This window comes from Somniosus microcephalus, chromosome 18 (assembly GCF_052327205.1).
Source record: "Somniosus microcephalus isolate GS21.2 chromosome 18, FLI_Smic_1.0, whole genome shotgun sequence".
Taxonomy (NCBI): domain Eukaryota; kingdom Metazoa; phylum Chordata; class Chondrichthyes; order Squaliformes; family Somniosidae; genus Somniosus; species Somniosus microcephalus.
In genome coordinates this window covers 10,791,854-10,817,743 of record NC_141004.1, presented here as the reverse complement: position 1 = coordinate 10,817,743, position 25,890 = coordinate 10,791,854, and the positions used below count along the sequence as shown (strand labels likewise).

Here is a 25,890-nt window from a genome sequence, read left to right as displayed (position 1 = left end):
CCTTGAAATCTAAGCTGAGCCGCTCAAAGGGCCGTGTAGCTTTGATTAAGTGGGCTCTATCTGGGCGGTAGAACCGAGGCTTGCACTCAGCGCAAGTGCGGCAGTTCCTGGTCAGGGACCGAGCTTCCTCAATCGAGTAGGGTAAGTTACGGGACTTTATGAAGTGGAACAGCCGCGTGACCCCTGGATGGCAGAGGTCGTTGTGGAGGGTCTGTAGCTGATCCCCGGTGGCACTGGCACACATCCCTCGTGAGAGGGCGTCAGGGGATTCGTTAAGGGCCCCTGGCCGGTAAATGATGTCGTACTCGAAGGTGGAGAGCTCGATCCACCACCTAAGAATCTTATCATTTTTAATCTTCCCCCTCTTTATTATTGAACATAAACGCTACCGGCCGCTGGTCGGTAAGTAGGGTGAAGCGTTTGCCGGCTAGGTAGTGGCGCCAGTGGCGCACTGCCTCCACGATGGCTTGGGCCTCCTTTTCCACAGAGGAGTGTCTGATCTCGGGCCCTTGGAGGGTCCTCGAGAAGAAAGCTACGGGCCGCCCCGCCTGGTTGAGGGTGGCCGCCAAGGCGAAGTCAGACGCATCACTTTCCACTTGAAATGGAGTGTTCTCGTCCACTGCCTGTAGCGTGGCCCGCTCAATATCCTGCTTAATGCTTTTGAAGGCGGCGTGGGCCTCAGCACAGAGCGGGAAGAGGATGCTTTCAAGAGGGGGCAGGCTTTGTCGGAGTAGTTGGGGACCCATTGGGAATAATAAGAAAATAACCCCAGGCACCTTTTCAGGGCTTTGGGAGTGTTGGGCAGGGGCAGCTCCCGTAGGGGGCGCAATCGGTCGGGGTCTGGCCCGATTTCCCCATTCTCCACCACGCTGCCTAGTATGCAGAGGCGCGTGGTGTTGAAAACGCACTTGTCCTCGTTGTAAGTGAGGTTGAGTTTTTGTGCGGTTTTCAGGAACCTCTCGAGGTTCGAGTCGTGATCCTGCTGGTTGTGACCGCAGATGGTGACGTTGTCGAGGTAGGGGAAGGTTGCCTGCAAGTGGTGGTCATCGACCATGCGGTCCATCTCCCTCTGGAAGACCGAGACCCCATTCGTCACCCCAAAGGGGACTCTGAGGAATTGGTAGAGGCGTCCGTTCGCCTCGAAGGCGGTGTACGGGCGGTCCTCTGGTCTGATAGGGAGCTGGTGGTACGCTGACTTGAGGTCAATGGTGGAGAACACCCGGTATTGGGCGATTTGGTTCACCATTTCTGATATGCGGGGTAGCGGGTAGGCGTCTAGTAGGGTGTACCTGTTGATCGTTTGACTATAGTCGATCACCATCCGTTTCTTCTCGCTACCCCTTACCACTACCACTTGGGCGCGCCACGGGCTGTTGCTGCGTTCAATAATGCGCTCTTTCAGGAGCCTGTCTACCTCGGTCGCGATAAACCGCCTGTCCTCCCAGCTGTACCTCCTGCTTTTGGTCGCTATTGGCCGGCAGTTAGGGGTAAGGTTCGCGAATAGCGAAGGCGGCTTTACCTTCAGGGTAGCCAGACCGCACACTGTGAGGGGCGGCTGGGACCCACCGTACTTGAGCGTGATGCTTTGGTGGTTGCACTGGAAATCCAGGCCCAAGATCACGCTCGCACATAGGTTCTTCATGATTAATACTTTAAAATTATCATATACAGTTCCGTTAACGCACAATTGTACCGTGCAGTAACCCAGAATGGTCGATGTCTGGGTTTTATCAGCCATAGAGATGGTACCCTGAGTAGGGACCACCTTTAGGGAGAGTTGTTGTGCCAGTTCTGGGTGGATAAAGCTCTCCGTGCTTCCACTGTCAATTAAGCATTTAACCCGGCACCCGTTTACCTCGATGTCCACCATTGATCTGGATAGCGGGTGCGGCCTGGTCTGGTCCACTGTGACCGATGCCACTGTAGGGCCCTGATCGATACAAGATGGCGTCCACGCTGTCTGCTCACAAGATGGCGGACCCCACGAGGTCGGGCAAGATGGCGTCCAAGATGGCCGCTCCCACGACGCACACGCGGCGGTGGCGGGTTTTCCGGCGGTTGGTTTTCCGGCGGGGTTCCCTCTGCACACCTTCCCGAAGTGCCCCTTCTTACCGCACTTAAAGCAGGTGGTGCCTTTCGCCGGGCACAGGTTTCTGGTGTGCTTTGGCTGCCCGCAGAAGTAGCAGTTGGGTCCCTGACGCGTCGCGGCTGTCGTAGGGCTTCTGGGGGGAGAGCGGGGCCCAGCCGGTGTCGGGCTGTCGGGCGGGGAAGATGCCTTCCAAGATGGCGGCGCCCTCGGTGCACACGTGGCGGCGTGGACGGCGCGGGCTGAAGAGTAGGCGTCCGAGTTTCTCTGGGCCACATCCAGGGATCGCGCGGTGTCCGCAGCCTGTTTCAGGTCCAACCCCGTTTTTTCCAGCAGTCTTTGCCGGATGTAAGTGGAGCTGAGGCCTGTGATGAAGGCATCGCGAACAAGCTCGTCAGTGTACACTGCGGCTTTTACATCTCGGCACTTGCAGTCTTTGCCAAGCATTTTCAGGGTGCTTAGGAACTCCTCCACCGATTCCCCAGGTCGCTGTGCGCGGGTAGCGAGCAGGTGCCTAGCATACACCTCATTCGTAGGCTGCTGGTAATGCGCCTTTAAGATGTCGCAGGCGGCCAGGTACGTCTCGGCGTCTTGGATGAGGGGGTAAATCCGGTGGCTTACCCAATTCCGCAGAATTCCGAGTCTCATCCTCGCAGCGTCCGTAGCGTCTTTGACGGCTGCGGAATTGTCCAGGAAGAATTCCATACACTCAAACCAGTGTCCGAAGCGTGCTGATGCGTCCGGAGCATGTTGATCCAAATCCAAACGTTCGGGTTTCAGGAGTTGATCCATAGTGTTGAAAAATAAGTTAATAAAATTGATGTGCCTCGATAATTCCGAGACTCGAAGTTAGCAGAACAAAAACAAGGCTTTTATTGACTTAGAAAGTAACACGTAAGAGAGAGAGATGTCTTCCTTCTGGAGACTGAGGCCAGACTGAAGCTAGCTTACAAACGGGGCCAGGTATGGGCGGAGCCCTACACACAGCACATTCCAGCACATTCCAGTATACAATACAGCACATTCCAGTACACAATACAATGAGGTCTGGGGGAAGGGAAATGACACTGAAACCGATCTCAGTCACAGGCAGTGGTGAATGGAATATTTCATCACACCGAGGCAGTGCAGAACTGTCGGAGGGGCAGTGCAGAGGGAGCACTGCACTGTTGGAGGGGCAGTATCGAGGGAGTGCAGCACTGTCGGAGGGGAAGTACAGAGGGAGCGCTGCACTGTCGGAGGGGAAGTACAGAGGGAGCGCTGCACTGTCGGAGGGGCTGTACTGAGGAGGTGCTGCACTGTCGGTGGGTCAATACAGAAGGAGCGCTGCACTGTCAGAGGGGCAGCACTCAGGGAGTGCCGCACTGTTGGAGGGGCAGTACTGAAGGAGCGCTGCACTGTTGGAGGGTCAGTACAGAGGGAGCGCTGCACTTTCAGAGGGGCAGAACTGAGGGAGCTCTGCACTGTCGGAGGGGCAATACCGAGGGAGTGCTGCACTGTCGGAGCCGCAATTCCGAGAGAGTGCTGCACTGTCAGAGTGGCAGTACTGAGGAAGTGCTGCACAGTCGGAGGGGCAGTACTGAGGGAGCGCTGCACTGTCGGAGGGGCAATACTGAGGGAAGGCCGCACTGTTGGAGGGGCAGTACTGATGGAGCGCAGCACTGTCGGAAGGGCAGTACTGAGGGAGCGCCGCATTGTTGGGACAGTACTGAGGGATTGATGCACTGTCGGCGGGGCAGTACTGAGGGAGCGCTGCACTGTCGGGGTGGCAGTACCGAGGGAGCGCTGCACTTTCGGAGGGGCAGTACCGAAGGATGGTTCAATGTCGGAGGAGCAGTACTCAAGGAGCGCGGCTCTGTTGAAGGGCAGAAGTGAGAGAGCACTGCACTGTCGGTTGAGCAGTAAGGAAGGAGCGCTGCACTGTCGGAGGGGCAGTACTGAGGGACCGCTGCACTGTCGGAGGGGCAGTAATTAGGGAGTGCCACACTGTCGGAGGGGCACTACTGAGGGAGCACCTCACTGTCGAAGGTGCAGTACTGAGGGAGCGCCGCACTATCGGACGGGCAGTACTGAGGGTGCGTTGCACTGTTAGAGGAGCAGTACTGAGGGAGCGCCGCACTGTCGGAGGGGTAGTACTGAGGGAGCGCCGCACTGTCGGAAGGGCAGTACAGTCGGAGCACTACACTGTCGGAGGGGCAGTACCGAGGGGGTGCTGCCCTGTCGGAGGGGCAGTACAAAGGGAGTGCTGCACTGTCAGAGGGGCAGTACTGAGGGAGTGCTGCACTGTCGGAGGGGCAATATCGAGGGAGTGCTGCACTGTCAGAGGGGCAGAACCGAGGGAGTGCAGCACTGTCAGAGGGGCCGTACAGAGGGAGCGCTGCACTATCGGAGGGGCAGTTCCGAGGAGGTGCCGCACTGTCGTAGGGTCGGTACAGAGGGAATACTGCACTGTCGGAGGAGCAGTACTGAGGGAGCACTGCACTATCGGAGGGGCAGTACCGCCGGATGCTGCACTGTCGGAGGGGCAGTACAGAGGGAGTGCTGTACTGTTGGAGGAGCAGTACCGAGGGAGTGCTGCACTGTCGCAGGGGTAGTACTGAGGGAGTGCTGCACTGTCTGAGGGGCAGTACAGAGGGAGCGCTGCACTGTCGGAGGGGCAGTGCCAAGGGAGCGCTGCACTGTCGGAGGCGCAGTACCGAGAGAGTGCTGCACTGTCAGAGTGACAGTACTGAGGAAGTGCTGATGTGTCAGAGGGGCAGTACTGAGGGAGCCCTGGACCATCGGAGGGGCAGTACTAAGGGAGTGCTGCGCTGTCGGAGGGGCAGTACTGAGGGAGTGCCGTACTGTCGGTGGGGCATGCTGAGGGAGCACCACACTGTCGGAGGGGCGGTACTGAGGGAGCGCTGCACTGTCAGAGGGGCAGTTTGAGGAAGCGCTGCACTGTCGGAGGGGCAATACTGAGGGAGCGCTGCACCATCGGAGGGGCAGTACCAAGGGAGTGCTGCACTGTCGGAGGGGCAGTACTGAGATAGTGCTGCACTGTCGGAGGGGCAGTACTGAGGAAGCGCCGCACTGTCGGAGGGGTAGTACTGAGGGAGCGCCGCGCTGTCGGAGGGGCAGTTCTGAGGGAGTGCTGCACTGTCGGAGGGGCAGTACTGAGGGAGTGCTGCACTGTCTGAGGGGCAGTACTGAGGGAGCGCCGCACTGTCGGAGGGTCAGTACAGAGGGTGCGCGGCATTGTCAGAGAGGCAGTACTGAGGGAGCGCTGTACTGTCGGAGGGGCGGTACTGAGGGAGTGTCACACTGTCGGAGGGGCGGTACTGAGGGAGTGCTGCACTGTGAGAGGGGCAGTACTGAGGGAGCGCTGCAGTTTCGGAGGGTCAATACTGAGGGAGCGCTGCACTGTTGGAGGGGCAGTACTGAGGGAGATGCCGTACTGTCGGAGGGGCAATACTGAGGGAGCGCCGCACTGTCGGAGGGACAGTACTGAGGGAGCGCTGCACTGTCAGAGGAGCAGTACCAAGGGAGTGCTGCACTGTCACAGGGACAGTACTGAGGAAGCACTGTACTGTCGGAGGGGCAGTACTAAGTGAGCGCTGTACTGTCAGAGGGGCCGCACTGAGGGAGTGCTGCACTGTCGGAGGGGCAATACTGAGGGAGCGCTGCACCGTCGGAGGAACAGTACCAAGGGAGTGCTGCACTGTCGGAGGGGCGGTACTGAGGGAGTGCCGCACTGTCAGAGGGGCATACTGAGGGAGCGCCGCACTGTTGGAGGGTCAGTACTGAGGGAGCGCCGCACTGTCGGAGGGGCAGCACTGATGGAGCGCCGCACTGTACGAGGGGCAGCACTGAGGGAGCGATGCACTGTCGGAGGGTCAGTACTGGGGGAGTGCTGCACTGTCGGAGGGGCAGTACTGAGGGAGTGCTGCACTGTCGGAGGGTCAGTACTGAGGGAGCGCCACACTGTAGGAGGGGCAGCACTGAGGGAGCGGTGCACTGTCAGAGGGGCAGTACTGAGGGAGCGCTGCACTGTCGGAGGGGCAGTACTGAGGGAGTGCTGCACTGTCGGAGGGTCAGTACTGAGGGAGCGCCACACTGTAGGAGGGGCAGCACTGAGGGAGCGGTGCACTGTCGGAGGGGCAGTACTGAGGGAGCGCTGCACTGTCGGAGGGGCAGTACTGAGGGAGCGCTGCACTGTCGGAGGCGCAGTACTGAGGGAGCGCTCCGCTGTCGGAGGGGCAGTACTGAGGGAGCGCTATACTGTCAGTTGGGCAGTACGGAAGGAGCACTGCGCTGTCGGAAGGGCTGTACTGAGGGAGCGTTGCCCTGTCGGAGGGGCAGCACCGAGCGAGTGCTGCACTCTCTGAGGGACAGTACTGAGGGAGCGCTGCACTATCAGAGGGGCAGTACTGAGGGAACGCTGCACTGTCGGGGGGTCAGTACAGAGAGAGCGCTGCACTGTCGGAGGGGCAGCACTGAGGGAGCGCTGCACCGTTGGAGGGACAGTACTGAGGGAGCGCTGCACTGTCGGAGGGGCAGTACTGAGGGAGCGCTGCACCGTCGGAGGGACAGTACTGAGGGAGCGCTGCACTGTCGGAGGGGCAGTACTGAGGGAGCGCCGCACTGTCGGAGGGGCAGTACTGATGGATTGCCGCACTGTTGGAGGGGCAGTACTGAGGGAGCGCCGCACTGTCGGAGGAGCAGTATCGAGGGAGTGCAGCACTGTCGCAGGGGCAGTACCGAGGGAGTGCTGCAATGTCGCAGGGGCAGTACTGAGGGAGTGCTGCGCGGTCAGAGGGGCAGTACTGAGGGAGAGCTGTACTTTCGGAGGGGCAGTACTGAGGGAGTGCTGCACTGTTGGAGGTGCAGTACTGAAGGAGCGCTGCACTGTCGGAGTGGCAGCATTGAGGGAGCTCCGCGCGGTTGGAGGGAGAGTACTGAGGGAGCACTGTCCTGTCAGCAGGGCAGTAGTTAGGGAGTGCTACACTGTCAGTTGTGCAGAACGGAAGTAGCGCTGCACTGTCGGAGGGGCAGTACTGAGAGAGAGCCGCACTGTCGGTGGGGCAGTACTGAGGGAGCGTCGCAATGTCGGAGGGGCAGTACTGAGGGTGCGTTGCACTGTCACAGGGGCAGTACTGAGGGAGCGCTGCAGTGTCGAAGCGGCAGTACTGAGGGAGCGCTGCAGTGTCGAAGCGGCAGGACCGAGGGAGCGCTGCAGTGTCGAAGCGGCAGTACTGAGGGAGCGTTGCACTGTCAGAGGGGCAGTACTGAGGGAGCGCTGCACTGTCGGAGAGGCAGTACTGAGGGAGCGCTGCACTGTCGGAGAGGCAGTACTGAGGGAGCGCTGCACTGTCGGAGGGGCAGTACTGAGGGAGTGCTGCACTGTCGGAGTGGCAGTACTGAGGGAGCGCTGCAGTGTCAGAGGGTCAATACTGAGGGAGCGCTGCACTGTCGGAGGGGCAGTACTGAGGGAGTGCTGCACGGACAGAGGAGCAGTACGGAGGGAGTGCTGCACTGTCGGAGGAGCAGTACCGAGGGAGTGCTGCACTGTCGGAGGGGCAGTACTGAGGGAGCGCTGTACGTCGGAGGGGCAGTACTGAGGGAGCGCTGCACTTTCGCAGGGGCAGTACTGAGGGAGCGCTGTACCGTCGGAGGGGCAGTACTGAGGGAGTGCTGCACTGTCGGAGGGGCAGTAATGAGGGAGCGCTGCACTGTCGGAGGGGCAGTACTGAGGGAGCGTTGCACTGTCGAAGGGGCAGTACTGAGGGAGTGCTGCACTGTTAAAGGGGCAGTACTGAGGGAGCGCTGCACTATCGGAGGTGCAGTACCGAGGGAGTGCAGCACCTTCAGAGGGGCAGTACAGAGGGAGTGCTGCACTGTCGGAGGGACAGTACCGAGGAGGTGCTGCACTGTCAGAGGGTCAGTACTGAGGGAGCGATGCACTGGCAGAGCGGCAGTACCGAGGGAGTGCTGCACTGTCGCAGGAGCAGTACTCAGGGCGCGCTGTACTGTCGGAATGGCAGTACTGAGAGAGAGCTGCCCTGTCGGAGGGGCAGTACCTAGCGAGTGCTGCACTGTCGGAGGGGCAGTACCAAGGGAGTGCTGCAATGTCGTAGGGGCAGTACTGAGGGAGCGCTATACTGTCGGAGGATCAGTACTGAGGGAGCGATGCACTTTCGGAGGGGCAGTACCGAGGGAGTGCTGCACTGTCGCAGGAGCAGTACTCAGGGAGCGCTGTACTGTCGGAGCGGCAGTACTGAGGATCACTGCATTTTCGGAGAGGGCAGCACTGAGGGAGCGCTGCACTGTCGGAGGGGCAGTACCGAGGGAGTGCTGCACTGTCGGAGGGGCAGTACCGAGGGAGTGCTGCACTGTCGGAGGGGCAGTACCGAGGGAGCGCTGCACTGTCGGAGGGGCAGTACTGAGGGAGCGTTGCACTGTCGGAGGGGCAGTAGCGAGGGAGTGCTGCACTGTCGGATTGGCAGTACTGATGGAGCGCTGCACTGTCAGAGGGGCAGTACTGAGGGAGCGCTGCACTGTTGCAGTGGCAGTACCGAGGGAGCGCCGCACTGTCGGAGGGGCAGTACCGAGGGAGTGTTGCACTGTCGGAGGGGTAGTACTGAGGGAGTGCTGCACTGTCGGAGGGGCAGTACTGAGGGAGCGCTGTATTGTCAGAGGGGTAGTACTGAGGGAGTGCTGCAATGTCGGAGGGGCAGTACTGAGGGAGCGCTGCAGTGCCGGACGGGCAATAATGAGGGTGCGCTGCACCATCGGTGGAGCAGTACCAAGGGAGTGCTGCACTGTTGGAGCGGCAGTACTAAGGGAGCGCCGCACTGTCGCAGGGGCAGTAATGAGGGAGCGCCGCACTGTCGATGGGTCAGTGCAGAGGGAGCACTGCATTGTCGGAGGGGCAGTACTGAGGGAACGCTGCAGTGTCGGAGGGTCAGTACTGAGGGAGTGCTGCACTGTCGGAGGGGCAGTATCGAGGGAGTGCTGCACTCTCTATGGGGCAGTACTAAGAGAGTGCTGCAATGTCGGAGGTGCAGCACTGAGGGAGCGCCGCACTGTCGGAGGTGCAGTACTGAGAGAGTGCTGCACTGTCGGAGTGGCAGCATTGAGGGAGCGCTGTACTCTCGTAGGGGCAGTAATTAGGGAGTGCTACAGTGACGGTTGGGCAGTACATAAGAACATAAGAACATAAGAAATAGGAGCAGGAGTAGGCCAATCGGCCCCTCAAGCCTGCTCCGCCATTTAATAAGATCATGGCTGATCTGATCCTAACCGCCAATCTACTATCACAGAACCATCTCCTGAATCTAACAGAATTAGACACATGAAATAGGAGCAGGATCAGGCTACACGGCCTCTGGGCCCGCTCCGCTACCCACAGGGCCATGTCCGATCCGAACCTAGACTCATGTCCAAATTCCTGCCCGCTCCCCGTAACCCTTAATTCCCTTTACTTCTAGGAATTTATGTAATGATGTAGCTTCTACAGCTTTTTGGGGCAGCATATTCCATGGACCTACCACCCTCTGAGTGAAGTAGTTCCTCCTCATCTCAGTTTTGAAAGCGCAGCCCCTTATTCTAAGACTATGCCCCCTAGTTCTAGTTTCACCCATCATCGGGAACATCCTCCCCGCATCCACCCGATCCAACCCCTTCACAATCTTATATGTTTCAATAAGACCGCCTCTCATTCTTCTGAACTCCAATGAGTAGAGTCCCAATCTACTCAACCTCTCCTCATATGTCCATCCCCTCATCCCCGGGATTAACCGAGTGAACCTTCTTTGTACTGACTCGAGAGCAAGTATGTCTTTTCTTAAGTATGGACACCAAAACTGTATGCAGTATTCCAGGTGTGGTCTCACCAATACCTTGTACAACTGAAGCAATACCTCCCTATTTTTATATTCTATCCCCCTAGCAATGAAAGCCAACATTCCATTGGCCTTCTTAATCACTTGCTGCACCTGCATACTAACCTTTTGAGTTTCGTGCACCAGGACCCCCAGATCCCTTTGTACTTCAGTACTTTCCAGTTTCTTGCCATTAAGATAATAACTTGCTCTACGATTTTTCCTGCCAAAGTGCATAACCTCACACTTTCCAGTATTATATTCCATCTGCCAAATCTCTGCCCACTTACTTAGCCTGTCTATGTCCCCTTGCAGGTTTTTTATGTCCTCCTCACTCACTACTTTCCCTCCCATCTTCGTATCATCTGCAAACTTTGATATGTTACATTCGGTCCCCTCCTCCAAATCGTTAATATAGATTGTAAAGAGTTGGGGACCCAGCACTGACCCCTGCGGAACACCACTAGTTACTGATTGCCAGCCTGAGAATGAACCATTTATCCCAACTCTCTGCCTTCTGTTAGATAGCCAATCCTCTATCCATGCCAGAATATTACCCCCAATCCCGTGATTTTTTATCTTAAGCAATAATCTTTTGTGTGGCACCTTGTCAAATGCCTTTTGGAAGTCTAAATACACTACGTCCACTGGTTCCCCTTTATCCACCCTATATGTTACTTCCTCAAAGAACACCAGCAAATTTGTCAAACATGACTTCCCCTTCATAAAACCATGCTGACTTTGTCCTATTAAATTATGATTATCCAAATGTCCTGTTACTGTCTCCTTAATAATGGACTCCAAAATTTTACCTACCACAGATGTTAGGCTAACCGGTCTATAGTTTCCAGCCTTCTGTCTACTGCCTTTTTTAAATAAGGGTGTTACATTAGCAGTTTTCCAGTCTGCCGGGACCTTTGCTGAGTCCAGGGAGTTTTGGAAAATTATTACTAATGCATCCACAATCCCTACCGCCACTTCCCTCAAGACCCTAGGATGGAAGCCATCAGGTCCAGGTGATTTATCCGCCTTGAGTCCCATTATTTTACCAAGTACCACTTCCTTAGTGATTTTGATCATGTTTAGCTCCTCCCCCCCTATAGCCCCCTGTTTGTCCAGTGTTGGGATATTCTTAGTGTCCTCTACTGTAAAGACTGATACAAAATATTCATTCAGTGTCTGTGCCATCTCCATATTCCCCACCATTAATTTCCCGGTCTCATCCTCTAAGGGACCAACATTTACTTTAGCCACCCTTTTTCTTTTTATATAACTATAAAAACTCTTACTATCTGTTTTTATATTTTTTGCTAATTTACTTTCATAATCTATCTTCCCTTTCTTAATCAATCTTTTTGTTATTTTTTGCTGTCTTTTAAAATTTTCCCAATCCTCTATCCTCCCACTAGATTTGGCTACCTTATATGGCCTTGGTTTTAGTGGAATACTATCCTTAATTTCTTTACTTAGCCACGGATGACTGTCTTTTCTTTTACACCCTTTTCTTCTCAGTGGAATATATTTTTTTTGGAAGTTGTAAAATAACTCCTTAAATGTACACTACTGATCATGTATCGTCTTACCCTTTAATCTATTTTCCCAATCCACTCTACTCAATTCCGCTCTCATACCTTCATAGTCTCCTTTATTCAAGCTTAGCACGCTTGTTTGAGATCCAACCTTCTCACCCTCTAATTGAATATGGAATTCACCATGTTATGGTCACTCATTCCAAGGGGATCCTTTACTAGGACATTTTTAATTAATCCTGTCTCGTTACACAGGACCAGATCTAAGGTTGCTTGCCCCCTGGTCGGTTCAGTTACATACTGCTCAAGAAACCCATCCCTAATACACTCAATGAACTCATCCTCAAGGCAGCCCTGCCCAATTTGATTTGTCCAAGGGAGATTGAGAACATACAATGGCAACATGTTCCCGTAAAGGTCAAGGGTGGTTCCAAAAACCACAGGGAACCTTGGATGTCAGGGGATATACGGGAATGGATTAGGAAAAAAAGGAGGGCTTTTGGTAGATACAAAAGGCTAAAGACGGAGGAAGCCCTAGAGGAGTACAAAAAGTGCAGGGGGATACTTAAAAAAGAAATTAGGAGATCAAGGAGGGGCCATGAAATAACACTGGCAAGCAAAATAAAGGAAAATCCGAAGATGTTTTATAAGTATATTAAGGGTAAGAGGATAACTAGGGAAAAAATAGGGCCCATTAGGGACAAAAGTGGCAATCTGTGTGTGGAGCCGGAAGATGTAGGAGGGGTTCTGAATGAATTTTTTGCGTCTGTTTTCACTATGGAGAAGGACGATGTAGACATAGAAATAGGGCGGGGGGACTGTGATATGCTCGAACATATTAACATCGAGCGGGGGGAGGTATTGGCGGTTTTAGCTGGCCTAAAAATGGATAAATCCCCAGGCCCGGATGAAATGTATCCCAGGCTGCTGTGTGAGGCAAAGGAGGAGATTGCGGGGGCTCTAACACATATATTCAGGACCTCTCTGGCCACAGGGGATGTGCCAGAGGACTGGAGAACCGCTAATGTAGTACCATTATTCAAGAAGGGTAGTAGGGAAAAACCGGGGAACTACAGGCCAGTGAGCCTAACATCAGTGGTAGGAAAATTATTGGAAAAAATCCTGAGGGACAAAATGTGTCTCCACTTGGAGAGGCAAGGATTAATCAGGGATAGTCAACATGGCTTTGTCAAGGGAAGATCATGTCTGACTAATTTGATTGAATTTTTTGAGGGGGTGACTAGGTGTGTGGATGAGGGTAATGCAGTGGATGTGGTATACATGGATTTCAGTAAGGCCTTCGATAAAGTCCCGCACAGGAGACTGGTCAAGAAGGTAAGAGCCCATGGAATCCAGGGTGCCTTGGCACATTGGATACAAAACTGGCTTAGTGGCAGAAGGCAGAGGGTGATGGTCGAAGGTTGTTTTTGTGACTGGAAGCCTGTGGCCAGTGGGGTACCACAGGGATCGGTGCTGGGTCCCTTGCTGTTTGTGGTCTACATTAATGACTTGGATATGAATGTAAAGGGTATGATCAGTAAGTTCGCAGATGATACAAAAATTGGTAGGGTGGTAAATAGCGAGGAGGGTAGCCTCAGTCTGCAGGACGATATAGATGGGTTGGTCAGATGGGCGGAACAGTGGCAAATGGAATTTAACCCGGAAAAGTGCGAGGTGATGCACTTTGGGGGGACTAACAAGGCAAAGGAATACACAATGAATGGAAAGACCCTAGGCAAGACGGAGGGTCAGAGGGATCTGGGTGTGCAAGTACACAGATCCCTGAAGGCGGCGGAACAGGTGGATAAGGTGGTAAAAAAGGCATATGGGATACTTGCCTTCATTAGCCGAGGCATTGAATATAAGAGCAAGGAGGTTATGATGGAGCTGTATAAAACACTGGTTAGGCCACAGCTGGAATATTGCGTGCAGTTCTGGTCGCCACACTACAGGAAGGATGTGATCGCGTTAGAGAGGGTGCAGAGGAGGTTCACCAGGATGTTACCAGGGCTGGAGCGCTTCAGCTATGAAGAGAGACTGGGCAGGTTGGGTTTGTTTTCCTTGGAGCTGAGGAGGCTGAGGGGGGACATGATTGAGGTGTACAAAATTATGAGGGGCATAGATAGGATGGATGCTGAGGAGCTTTTTCCCTTAGTAGAGGGGTCGATAACTAGGGGGCATAGATTCAAGGTAAAGGGCGGGAGGTTTAGAGGGGATTTGAGAAAGAACCTTTTCACCCAGAGGGTGGTTGGAGTCTGGAACTCACTGCCTGAAAGGGTTGTGGAGGCAGAAACCCTCACAACATTTAAGAAGCATTTGGATGTGCACTTGAAATGCCATAGCATACAAGGCTACGGGCCAAATGCTGGAATATGGGATTAGATTAGACAGGGCTTGATGGCCGGCGCGGACACGATGGGCCGAAGGGCCTCTATCCGTGCTGTATTACTCTATGACTCTAATATGATAGTTAAAATCCCCCATAATTATAGATGTTCCCTTATTATGGAAGGAGCATCGCACTGCCGGAGTAGCAGTACAGAGGGAGAGCAGCACTGTCGAGATGCAGTACTGAAGGAGCATTGCACTGTCAGAGGGGCAGTACTGAGGGAGCGTCGCACAGTCAGATGTGTAGTACTGAGGAAGTGCCGCACTGTCGGAGGGGCAGTACTAAGGGAGTACCGCACTGTTGGAGGGGCAGTACGGTAGGAGCGCTGCACTGTCGGAGGTGCAGTACTGAGGGAGCGCCGCACTGTCGGAGGTGCAGTACTGAGGGAGTGCAGCACTGTCGAGTTGCAGTACTGAGGGAATGCCGCACTGTTGGAGGGGTAGTACTGAGGGAAAGCCAAACTGTCAGAGCGGCAGTACTGAGGAAGTGCCGCACGGTCGGATGTGCAGTGCTGAGGAAGCGCCGCACTGTCGGAGGGGCAGTACTAAGGGAGTACCGCACTGTTGGAGGGGCAGTACTGAGGGAGTGCTGCATGGTCAGAGTACCGCACTGTTGGAGGGGCAGAACTGAGGGAACGCTGCACTGTCGGAGGGGCAGTACAGAGGGAGTGCCGCACTGTTGGTGGGGCAGTCCTGAAGGAGCGCTGCACTGTCGGAGTGGGAGCACTGAGAGAGCGCCGCGCTGTCGGAGGGGCAGTGATTAGGGAGAGCTACACTGTTGTTTGGGCAGTACTGAGGAAGTGCCGCACGGTCGGATGTGCAGTGCTGAGGAAGCGCCGCACTGTCGGAGGGGCAGTATCGAGGGAGCGTTGCCCTGTCGGAGGGGTGGTACTGAGGGAGCGTGGCACTGTCGGAGCGCAGTACTGAGAGAGTGCTGCACTGTCAGAGTGGCAGTACTGAGGAAGCGATGCACTGACGGAGGGGCAGTACTGAGGGAGCGCTGCACTGTCGAAGGGGCAGTACTGAAGGAGTGCTGCACTGTCGAAGGGGCAGTACCAAGGCAGCGCAACACTGTCGGAGGGGCAGTACAGAGGGAGCGCTGCATTGCCGGAGGGGCAGTACTGAGGGAGTGCTGCACTGTCGGAGGGGCAGTACTGAGGGAACGCTGCACTGTCGGAGAGGCAGTACTGAGGGATGCTGCACTGTCGGAGGGGCAATACTGAGGGAGCGCTGCACAGTCGGAGGGGCAGTACCAATGGAGTGCTGCACTGTCGGAGGAGCAGTACTGAGGGAGTGCCTCACTGTCGGAGGGGCAGTATCGAGGGAGTGCTGCATTGTCTCCGGGGCAGTACTGAAGGAGCGCTGCACTGTCGGAGGGGCAACACTGAGGGAGCGCTGCGCTGTCGGAGGGGCAGTAGTGAGGGAGTGCCTCACTGCCGGAGGGGCAGTATCGAGGGAGTGCTGCATTGTCTCCGGGGCAGTACTGAGGGAGTGCTGCACTGTCGGAGGGGCAGTACTGAGGGAGCACTGAGGGAGCGCTGCACTGTCGGAGGGGCAGTACTGAGGGAGCGCCGCACTGTCAGAGGGGCAGTACTGAGTGAGCACCGCACTGTCGCAGTGGCAGTACTAAGGAGGCACTCTATTGTTGGAGGGGCAGTACTGAGGGAGCGTTGCGCTGTCGGAGGGGCAGTACCGAGGGAGTGCTGCACTGTCTGACAGTCAGTACTGAGGGAGCGCTGCACTGCCGGAGGGGCAGTACTGAGGAGCGGTGCATTTTCGGAGAGGGCAGTAATGAGGGAGCGCTGCACTGTCGGAGGGGCAGTACTGAGTGTTGCGTCCGTGTATAATAAGACACAGACTGCGGAGAACGGTACAACAGGTGTTTACTCAACGTGGCTCACACTGCAACTGATCTGTACAGATTACTACTCAGGGCTATATACAGGTGTGGTCACTGCCGGTACTGCAGTATACATGAGCTGTAAAAGATAGTTCCCCACTTAAAGGTATATACATTACAATTCCTCCCCTTTTAGATTAACAGCACCATAACACTCATTTAACAATTAAATATCAAACTAATTACAATTAACACTTTTAACATGCAACATTAGCTGAAAATAGTCTATTTATATATTCAGTCTTTGGGGAGGCTTCCTGATCCTTTCTGGATAGCGCCTTTCCCGAGTGTCTTGCTCTTGGTGCGGAGGCGATTCTGGCCCCCTGTCGTCGGTTGGTTCATCAGCTTCCGATGTTACTGTTTCTGGGGTAGATGCGACCTGTACGTCAGGTTCATCACCAGGTACGTATGGGCGAGGCATGGGGTTGACTTGTTCCTGTGACTCTAGGATCTGGTCGGCATGGCATCTCACGATGCTCTCCCCAACGTCCACTGTGTACATTAGTGGGCCCTGCCGTGTGCATATCGTTCCTGGCTGCCATTTTTCTGTTCGGTAGTCGTGGGCCAAGACTGGTTGCCCTACATTGAAGCTCCTTGTTGGCTTCTCGTGGATGTGTTGGAATTGTTTACTCTCAACATCTCTTCGTACGTTTGGTCTGAGCAAATCCAGGCGAGATCTTAACCTTCGGTTAAAGAACATCATGGCTGGGGCCTGATTGGTGACTGCATGTGTCGCATTCCAGTAGGCGAACAGGAAATTGTCCACCTTGTGCTGCAGCGGAATGTTGTCATTGTACATAGCCTTTATTGCCTTCTTAAAGGTTTGTACGAACCTCTCAGCCAATCCATTTGTGGCTGGATGATACGGGGCGGATGTGTAATGCCTTACCCCATTCTTTTTCAAGAACCTCCGGAACTCTTCGGACACAAACTGTGGTCCGTTGTCGGAGCAAATCTGTTCTGGCAAGCCATTCCTGGCAAAAATGGTCCGTAGGACTGCAATAGTTTTATCTGTGGTGGTAGAGGACATTTTGATGACCTCAGGCAATTTCGAGTGCACATCCACGGCTATTAAAAACATTGAGTCCATGAATGGACCAGCAAAATCAATATGCACCCATTGCCATGGAGATGAGGGCCACTCCCATGGGTGTAGAGGGGCCTGTGGTGGTGCATTTTGGACTTTCTGGCATCCTGAGCAGCTCTTGGTCAGGTCCTCGATTTGTTTATCGATTCCCGGCCACCACACATAAGCCCTGGCAAGGCTTTTCATTTTTACCCCTCCCAGATGACCCTCATGAAGCTCATTGAGCACGCTATCCCTTAACTTGGGTGGAATTACCACTCGGGATCCACACATCAAGGTCCCCCAGCACACTGACAGCTGTTCTCTCCTTGTCGAGAATGCTGGCAACAGTGAGTTGCCATGTGCTGGCCATCCCTTCACCGTCAAATCATATACCCAAGACAGTGTCGGGTCATTTCGGGTTTCCTTTTCGATACAAGCGTCAGTTACGGTAGGTATTCAACTATAGTCGAATGGAATATTTCGACAGGATCCACTGCTGGTGCTTCCTCCGCAGTAGGCAGTGGCAGGCGTGATAGCCCATCAGCATTTCCATGCTGTTTCGTGCCCTTATATTCAATCTCATAGTGGTGCGCCCCTAGAAAAAGTAACCATCTTTGTAGTCGTTGCGCAGTCATCACCGGAACGCCCTTCTTCAGATTAAAAATGGAGACAAGAGGCTGGTGATCAGTCAGCAAGGTGAATTTCTGCCCGTGCAGATAGTGATTGAACTTTTTCGCTCCCCACACTAGGCTGAGGGCCTCCCTGTCAATCTGGGCGTAGTTACGCTCGGCTGAGGTTAGTGATCGTGACGCAAAGGCTATTGGCCTCTCTGAGCCGTCCGAGAATTTGTGCGACAGCACCGCTCCAATGCCGTAGGGTGACGCATCACATGCCAACCGAATTGGTAATGCTGGGTTGTAATGGGCCAATACCTCTTTCGATGTGATTAGTGTTTTGCTCTTCTGGAAAGCTCGTCTACATTCGTCACTCCACTTCCATGGCACCCCAGTTTGCAGTAGGGTGTTCAGTGGGTGTAGTATTGTAGACAAATTTGGCAAGAACTTATGGTAGTAGTTTACCAGCCCGAGGAATGACCTCAGTTGTGACACATTTTCCGGTGCTGGAGCCTTGACTACTGCCTCAATCTTCTCTGGGGACTTATGTAACCCCTCTTTATCGATAACGTGGCCACAATATGAGATCTGTTTTCTAAAAAACTCGCATTTGGGGCGGTTAGCTCGGAGCCCATATTCCTGCAATCTAGTGAGCACCTGCTCCAGGTTGGCAAGGTGATCACTGTCATTTTCGCCCGTGACCAGGATGTCGTCCAAATAACACTGGGTCCCTGGGATCCCTTGCAGGACTTGTTCCATTGCCCTCTGCCAAATAGCCGGAGCTGATGCTACCCCGAATACCAGCCAGTTGTATTGGTAGAGACCTTTATGGGTGTTGATTGTGAGGTATTTTTTTGATGCTTCTTCCAACTCCATTTGCAGATACGCCTGGGCCAGATCAATCTTAGTGAAGCATTTCCCTCCAGATAGCGAGGCGAAAATATCTTCAATCCGCGGAAGTGGATATTGTACGGTGTGAAGGACCGGGTTCACTGTTACCTTAAAGTCCCCACAGATGGGAACCTTCCTTGGTTCCCCAGGCGTGCTGCTCAATGACTTTTTCATCACAGGGACGATGGGAGTAGCTCACTCGCTCCAGTCTACCTTGGACAGTACACCTGAACGTTCCAGACTCTCCAGCTCTGCTTCGACGGCTGGGCGGATCGCAAAAATTTTGGGCTTGCGTTTTCTTCAATTTTAATCGTCGCTGTCATGCCTTTTAGTGTTCCGAGCCTTTGCTGGAACACTTCTTTCGCATCAGTTAGGATCTTTGACAGTCGCCCAGGTGTGACGTCATCATCCTTTTTGTCAGCCTCAGTCAGTGCCTGTATGGAATGCCAATCCAGTTGTATTTTCCGGATCCATTCACGTCCCAGTAATGGTGGTCCTCCATCTTGCAATACATACAGGTTTAGTTTTGGTGTTTCCTTACCATTATATATAACGGTCACCCTTATTTTTCCTTTGGGGTAGACTTTTTGCCCTGTGTACGTCTTCAAAATAATTTTTGTGTCTCTCAAGGGTATGTGTGAGAATAGCCGCTCGTAGTCCCGTCGGTTTATGACTGTTAGGGCTGATCCTGTGTCCAATTCCATCTTTACCTGGATTCCTGCTATCTTGAGAGTGACCCAAATGGTTCGGTGATCCTCCATTGTGATCACATTATGTAGTTTCAGACAACTCAGTTCCCTGCTTTCGGAGTCGTTATCACTCTTTTGTTCGTCTGAACTATTCTCCGTCATCTTATGTACCTTCTTGTACTTTTCTTTGATAGGTTTCTTATTGCTGGTTTTCTTTTCCGACCTGCAGACTCGTGCTATGTGTCCTACTTTTCCACACTGTCTGCACACTTTGTCTTTGAACCAGCAATCATTCTGGTCGTGTGTTGTTCTGCTGCAGCGATAGCACTTCTCTGTTCCATATGACATTTCGTTTGTGCCATATTCTTGCGGTCTCTGTTGTATCTCTGCAGTGCCCCGTGCTGCTGCTTCATATGATACCACAATGCTGAAAGCCTTTTCCAGCGTAAGGTCCTTTTCAGATAAAAGCCGTTTCTGGGTTCCTTCACTTTGAAGCCCACACACAAACTTGTCCCTTAAGGTATCTGCCAGTCCCGCTCCAAACTGGCAGTGTTTCAATAGTTTGCGCAGTTCTGTTAAATAATCAGCATTGCTTTCATCCTTATGCTGGTTCCGTTTGTGAAACTTGAATCTTTCTGCTATCAGCAGCGGTGTGGGGTTTAAATGTTCCTTTAGTATCGTTACTATGTCTTCAAAACTCTTTTCCATTGGCTTCGTTGGGGTTACTAGATTTCGTAATAAACCATACGTCTTTGCACCCATTAAATTTAACAATACCGACGCTTTCTTGTCATCTGACACCTCATTTGCCTTGCAGTACACCTCTATTCATTCGACATATGTAGTCCAATCTTCGACTTCATTGTCAAATGCGGTGATACTGCCACTCTTCGGCATTTTGGGTGTGGTTTAAAATGGCGTCTCCCAATGGCTTAAAATGGCGTCTCCCGCGCTTTCCTTCCTCCCCCGCTGCTGCCAACGCCTCTCCCAGCAGTTCTCGTGGCAATGGCGGTGCCTCACGGGTTTCTGCGCGTCTCTCTCTCCCTCTCTCCGACACTGCTCGGCCCCTGAACACCGGCTGCGCCCTGTGCGCTCTGCCCTCTCTCTCTCTCCCCCGTCGACGCTGCTCGGCCCTTTGCTGTGCCGCTCGGTCGGGCTCTAGCCCGCCACTGTCCAGGAAGGGTCTGCGCACTACCTGTTGCCAGCCCGTTTCGCTGGACCACCTTGACTGGAAAGCCAAGCCTGGCTCTCGACAGCCTCCCCCGCAATTCTCGAGTCTCTGCTGGATGACTGGGCGGTTGCCCGTGGTCGACGCCCGAGTCTCTGGCCTTGACCTCCAATCCACTGATCTCCAGGAACGAATCCCCGGGAGGTGATGCAGAGTTGCAGGTAGGTTCGAACTTGCCTCGTCGTCAATGTTGCGTCCGTGTATAATAAGACACAGACTGCAGAGAACGGTACAACAGGTGTTTACTCAACGTGGCTCACACTGCAACTGATCTGTACAGATTACTACTCAGGGCTATATACAGGTGTGGTCACTGCCGGTACTGCAGTATACATGAGCTGTAAAAGATAGCTCCCCACTTAAAGGTATTTACATTACACTGAGGGAGCGCCGCGCTGTCGGAGGGGCAGTACTGAGGGAGTGCTGCACTGTCGGAGGGGCAGTACTGAGGGAGCGCTACACTGTCGGAGGGGCAGTACTGAGGGAGTGCTGCACTGTCGGAGGGGCAGCAGCGTGGGCGCGCCGCACTGTTGGATGGCCAGTACTGAGGGAGCATCGCACTGTATGAGGGACAGTACTGTGGGAGTGCAGCACTGTCGGAGGGGCGCACCAAGGGAGTGCTGCACTGTCTGAGGGACAGTACAGAGTGAGCGCTGCACTGTCGGAGGGGCAGTACCGAGAGAGTGCTGCACTGTTGGAGGGGCAGTACTGAGGGAATGCTGCACTGTCGGAGGGGCAGTACTGAGGGAGCACTGCACTGTCGCATGGGCAATACTGAGGGAGCGCCACACTGTCGGAGGGGCAGTACTGAGGGAGTGCTGCACTGTCAGAGTGGCAGTACTGAGGGAGCGCTGTATTGTCGGAGGGGCAGTACTGAAGGAGTGCTGCACTGCCGGAGGGGCAGTACTTAGGAAGTGCTGCACTGTCGCAGGGGCAGTACTGAGGGAGCGCTGTACTGTCGGAGGGGCAGTACTAAGGGAGCGTTGCTCTGTCGAAGGGGCAGCACTGAGGAAGCGTTGCACTGTTGGAGGGGCAGTACAGAGGGTGCGTTGCACCGTCGGAGGGGCAGTACTGAGGGAGCGCCGCACTGTCGGAGGGGCAGTACCGAGGGAGTGTTGCACTGTCGCAGGGTCAGTACTGAGGGAGCGCTGTACTGTCGGAGGGGCAGTACTGAGCTAGTGTTGCACTGTTGGAGGGGCACACCAAGGGAGTGCTGCACTGTCTGAGGGGCAGTGCAGAGCAAGCGCTGCACTGTCGGAAGGGCAGTACTGAGGGAGCGCTGCACTGTCGGAGGGGCAATAATGAGGGAGTGCCGCACTGTCGTATGGGCTGTCTTTCGAATGAGACACTAAACCGAGGCCCCGTCTGCTCTCTGAGACCGGACGAAAAAGACCCCATGGCAGGATTTGGGAGAAGAGCAGGGGAGTTCTCCCAGGTGTCCCTGTTCGATATATATAGAGAACAATTGCTCCAATTGATCTCCTGGACTGGTTTCGTTCGCCTGAGGGGGTCGGAGTGGGATTTCCAGATAATCTTTTCCCTTATTGACCCCAGGGTTTTTTCTTGCTCTCTCTGCCTCTCCCAAGCTGCAGAGGGGGGAAGGGGTAAGATGGTGGGGTTGGTGGGGAAGGGCGGAAGTATTTAGTCCTGTTGCTCCAGCCACCATGGTGTGTGTGGGACGGGCTTGATGGACCGTCAATCTCGTAATTTACATATTCGCTGCTCATAGTCCAATCCTGCCTTCCCCTCAATCATTCAGGGCATTTTAGGACATTTAAAAAAATATTTTCTCCATCTTCTTTCTGCTCAAGACTGTGGCTGGGAAGGGGTCAGGAGGTTGACCTGCTCGCTGGTCCCTGACAATGCTGCTCTGTAACCACCTGTCAGGAGGTGTGTGTAAGAGCTACGAGGGGGCACAGCTCGCTCTGACTCCTCACCCTCCCTGAGAGAGAGGTCCGGCATTGACTCGGTGCAGTGAATTGGCAAAAGGTCAGGCATCATCATGTGGGAGATGACCATCACTTATCAGATCGTCACTTTGGAGTTTTGGCTAGGGTGTCGTCTTTATAGACTCTGACAGCAGCGAACGTTCAGCCCGTTGGCCCTGTGCTGGCTGGAAGAGCCAATCTAGTCCCACACCTCAGCTTTTACCCACAACCCTGCAAGTTAGTCCTCTTCAAATACGTTTCCAATTGCCTTTTTAAAGTTCCTGTGGAATCTGATTCCACCGCCCCTTCAGGTAGTGCGTTCCAGATCACAACACTCTGTGTGAAGAAATTTCTTCTCATTTCCCCTCCAGTTTTTTTGCCAATTATTTTAAATCTCTGACCTCTGGTTACCGACCCACTTGCCAGAGGAAATAGTTTCTCCCTACTCGCTCTATCAAAACCCCCTCATGATTTTGAATACCTCAATTAAATCTCCCCTTAACCTTCTCTGCTCTAAGGAGAAACAATCCCAGCATCTTCAGTCTCTCCACAAAACTGAAGTCCCTCATTCCCCGGTATCATCCTGGTAAATCTCCTCCGCAGCCTCTCCAAGGCCTTGACATCCTTCCTAAAGTGTGGGGCCCAGAACTGGACACAGTGGGGGAAAAATTCAGTGTCGCCCCTTTTGGGGCGCCATTATCGGCCGTGCGCAAAGTTTAGCGCCTGGCGCTAATTATCGCCTCTGACAGCAAACTTGGCTTTTATCGCCCCTGGAGGTGATTGGAGCGCTAAATCAGGCGCTTCACACCTGTCTTAAGGTGCAAAGGCCGAGGAGCGAGGCGCTACCTCAGCGCCGGCAAGGAAGGGCAAATCAAAATAAACCTGCAAAGTACTGCCCAGTACCCAAAACCCCTTCACACAGCGTTGAATCTCTCCAGAAGTCTCTCTCTCTCTCTCTCTCAGAATGCGTGGTGCAAAAATGTCACCAACAAAAAAAGGCAGGAAGCGGTCGCCTTTAAATCGCGCTCCCCCAGTCCCTTTCTGGCAGCATAACGCTCCCCTCAACCTGTCGTTGCTAGCGGCAGGCGGTAAGTCAGGGAGCGCCACTCAATATCCGGTCCGGGGCGCTAACTGACTGACGTCACAATCTGCCAACGCAGGAGATCGTGGCGGTAGTGTTTAGCGCCGCCGCAAAATGTCTAGTTAATTTCGCGAGCGGCGCAAACATCGCCGCGCCCGGGCGCTAGTTGCTTTGCGCCCCATTAGCGCCCTCTTAAGGCGCTAACGGGAGGCGCAAACAACTGAATTTTTCCCCAGGTCCCTTCCAACTGTTTCTCCTCGTGCAGCGAGCCGGCCTGTTCGCTTGGCCATTCCTGCAGCCTGCCCCATAACCGTGCTCTCCGCTATCGCTGTTCCGATCTTACGCCTTCTAAAGATGAAGGTGGCCAGTCTGTCTGGAGCTTTCTCTTCTTTTGGTGAATCAAGAAAGTTTTGGAGTGGGGGGGTGCTCTGAAAATGGTGGAAGTCCAGCAGCCGCCCAGCCTGTCACTGCAACAGGCCGAGGCTTAGGGTTGCCATGCCAACCCTCCAGGATTGGCCTGGAGCCTCCAGGATTTGAAGATTAATCTCCAGGACACGGCCGCCAGCAACACCTAGGGAGAAAAATCATTGTGGCCGTTAAAAAAATAATTGTTTTTTTCTTAATTTTCTTTGAACATTTCTGTTCATTAAAGATAAAAGTATTGGAGATGGGGTTCGGCTGACAGTCAAGAATCATCCAATTGCCCTTTCCAGGATTTGAGCACATAATCTGGGCCAGAGTTTCCAGTGCGTTAGCTCTTCACCACATGTGGCTAATTGGAGATCCAGATGTGGCCAATCACATTTCTGATTAGCAAATGAAACATAGAAATATAGAACATAGAAGATAGGAGCAGGAGTAGGCCATTCGGCCCCTCGAGCCTGTTGCACCATTCAATGAGATCATGGCTGATCATCCAAATTCCCTGTCCCTGCTTTCTCCCCATATCCCTTGATCCCTAGACCCTAGGGGCTGGATTTTCATTGGGCCATGGAGTCAGGATTGGAGGCGTGTGGGGGTTTAAAATCCCGAAATCGGGGGTCCCGACCCCATCCCGCCACCAACCCGCCTCCATGCCAGTTTCAAAGGAGGCGGGTACCCGCGTCGCACTGGGACCCACCTCCCCGAGGCGGGAAGGGGATTAGTGCCAATTAACTGCCAGTTAACAGGCAGTTTTTAGCCTAATCCCTATTTTCATTGTTGAAATGTGGGATTCCCGATGGCTCCAAACCACGCCAAGTTAGCAAGGCGGGCCGTCGGGATGAAGGGCTTGGAGGGGTCGAGATGTCCGGTGTTCAGGTGGGTGATGGGTGCATGAGTGCAGAGGTAAGTGTGTTTGGTCTGTGTAAAGTGTTTAAAGAAGTTCTACTAACCTTTACTTACCTTTACAGCCTTTCTTCCTTCAGGTCTCGGGAGTCCCTCATCTCACCGGCACAGAAAGCAGAATGGCCGCCAGCTGTCAAAATCTGCAGCCTCTGCTTTCTGTTCCGGGGAGATCGCTAAATCATCCTGAGAGGAAGGAATTAACCTGGAGTACAGATTGTCAGTGTTTGACAGCTTCAAACAGCTGTGAAACGCTGATATTTCATCTGTCAAAAGGTCTTGACAGATGAAATGTCAATCTGTGACGTCACCTGTTGCCGGGTGGCCCTTAATTAGCCTGCCGAGCCTGCTGGGTGGGCTCAACAAGGTCAATCAAGTCAAAATCGCGTGGGTTGGCTAGAACTCGATGGAGGTGGGTCTACAACCCCGAAAGTTGTAGTCCCACCTCCTCAATGAAAATCTAGCCCTAGACATATGAGCGCTAGACACCATCGTTAGCCATGTGATCTCAATGCTCATGCCAACTGCGGCTCAGTGCGCAGCGCTCTCTCTCTCGCTCTCACTCTCTGAGTCAGAGGTGTCCTCTCATTTTCCCATTGGCCGTGGCGAGGATGGACGCGTCGGGCAGCCAATGGTGGGAGCGCAGGGGGACGGGAGCACTTGGAGGTAGGATGTCGCGTGATAAAACCTCCGGAAATACGTCCAACCAGATTTGGCAACCCCTGCAGAGGCTCCAACTGCACATCGGAAAGAATTACATTGAAAGGAAGGTTAAAATGAACGGTGGCAATTCACCCTCTCTTTTAAATGGGTTCGCTTCTCTGGGATGTCACAACGGGCATCAGAGGGACGTGGCTCGGGCCCAAGAAAAAAAAGCGGCCAAGGTCCCTGGTTCAGTGACGTCCTGAAATGTGGACAATGGATGAAGCCAAGACCAAACTGTACCTATTAATAGCTCGGTATAATAATAACTTGGAAAACGAATAAATCAAGTGTATTAATAGGTCAGTGTATGAACTCGGTATGTTAATAATTTGACATGTTAATAAATTGGGCCTTGAAATTAGACTGTGGAATAGTAGACACAAATACGTATTTCTCTGTTCTTTTTGAAGAGTCACTAATTTATTTTATATGGATTAATGTCTCCACTAAAATAGCAGAGAGAGGAATTTCAGACAAATATTTAACATAGAATCAGAGACATTTACGGCACAGAAGGAGGCCATTCGGCCCACCGTGTCTGTGCCGTACTTAGTGTCATTTAAAGGCCTCGGTAACTGAATAAATAGTAACTCAATA

General features: G+C 53.6%; 1 pseudogene; it reads left to right on the top strand.

Annotated features, from left to right (window-relative positions):
• LOC147105023 (uncharacterized) overlaps positions 1-25,890 on the top strand; it is a 39,643-nt pseudogene that overhangs the window by 11,083 nt on the left and 2,670 nt on the right.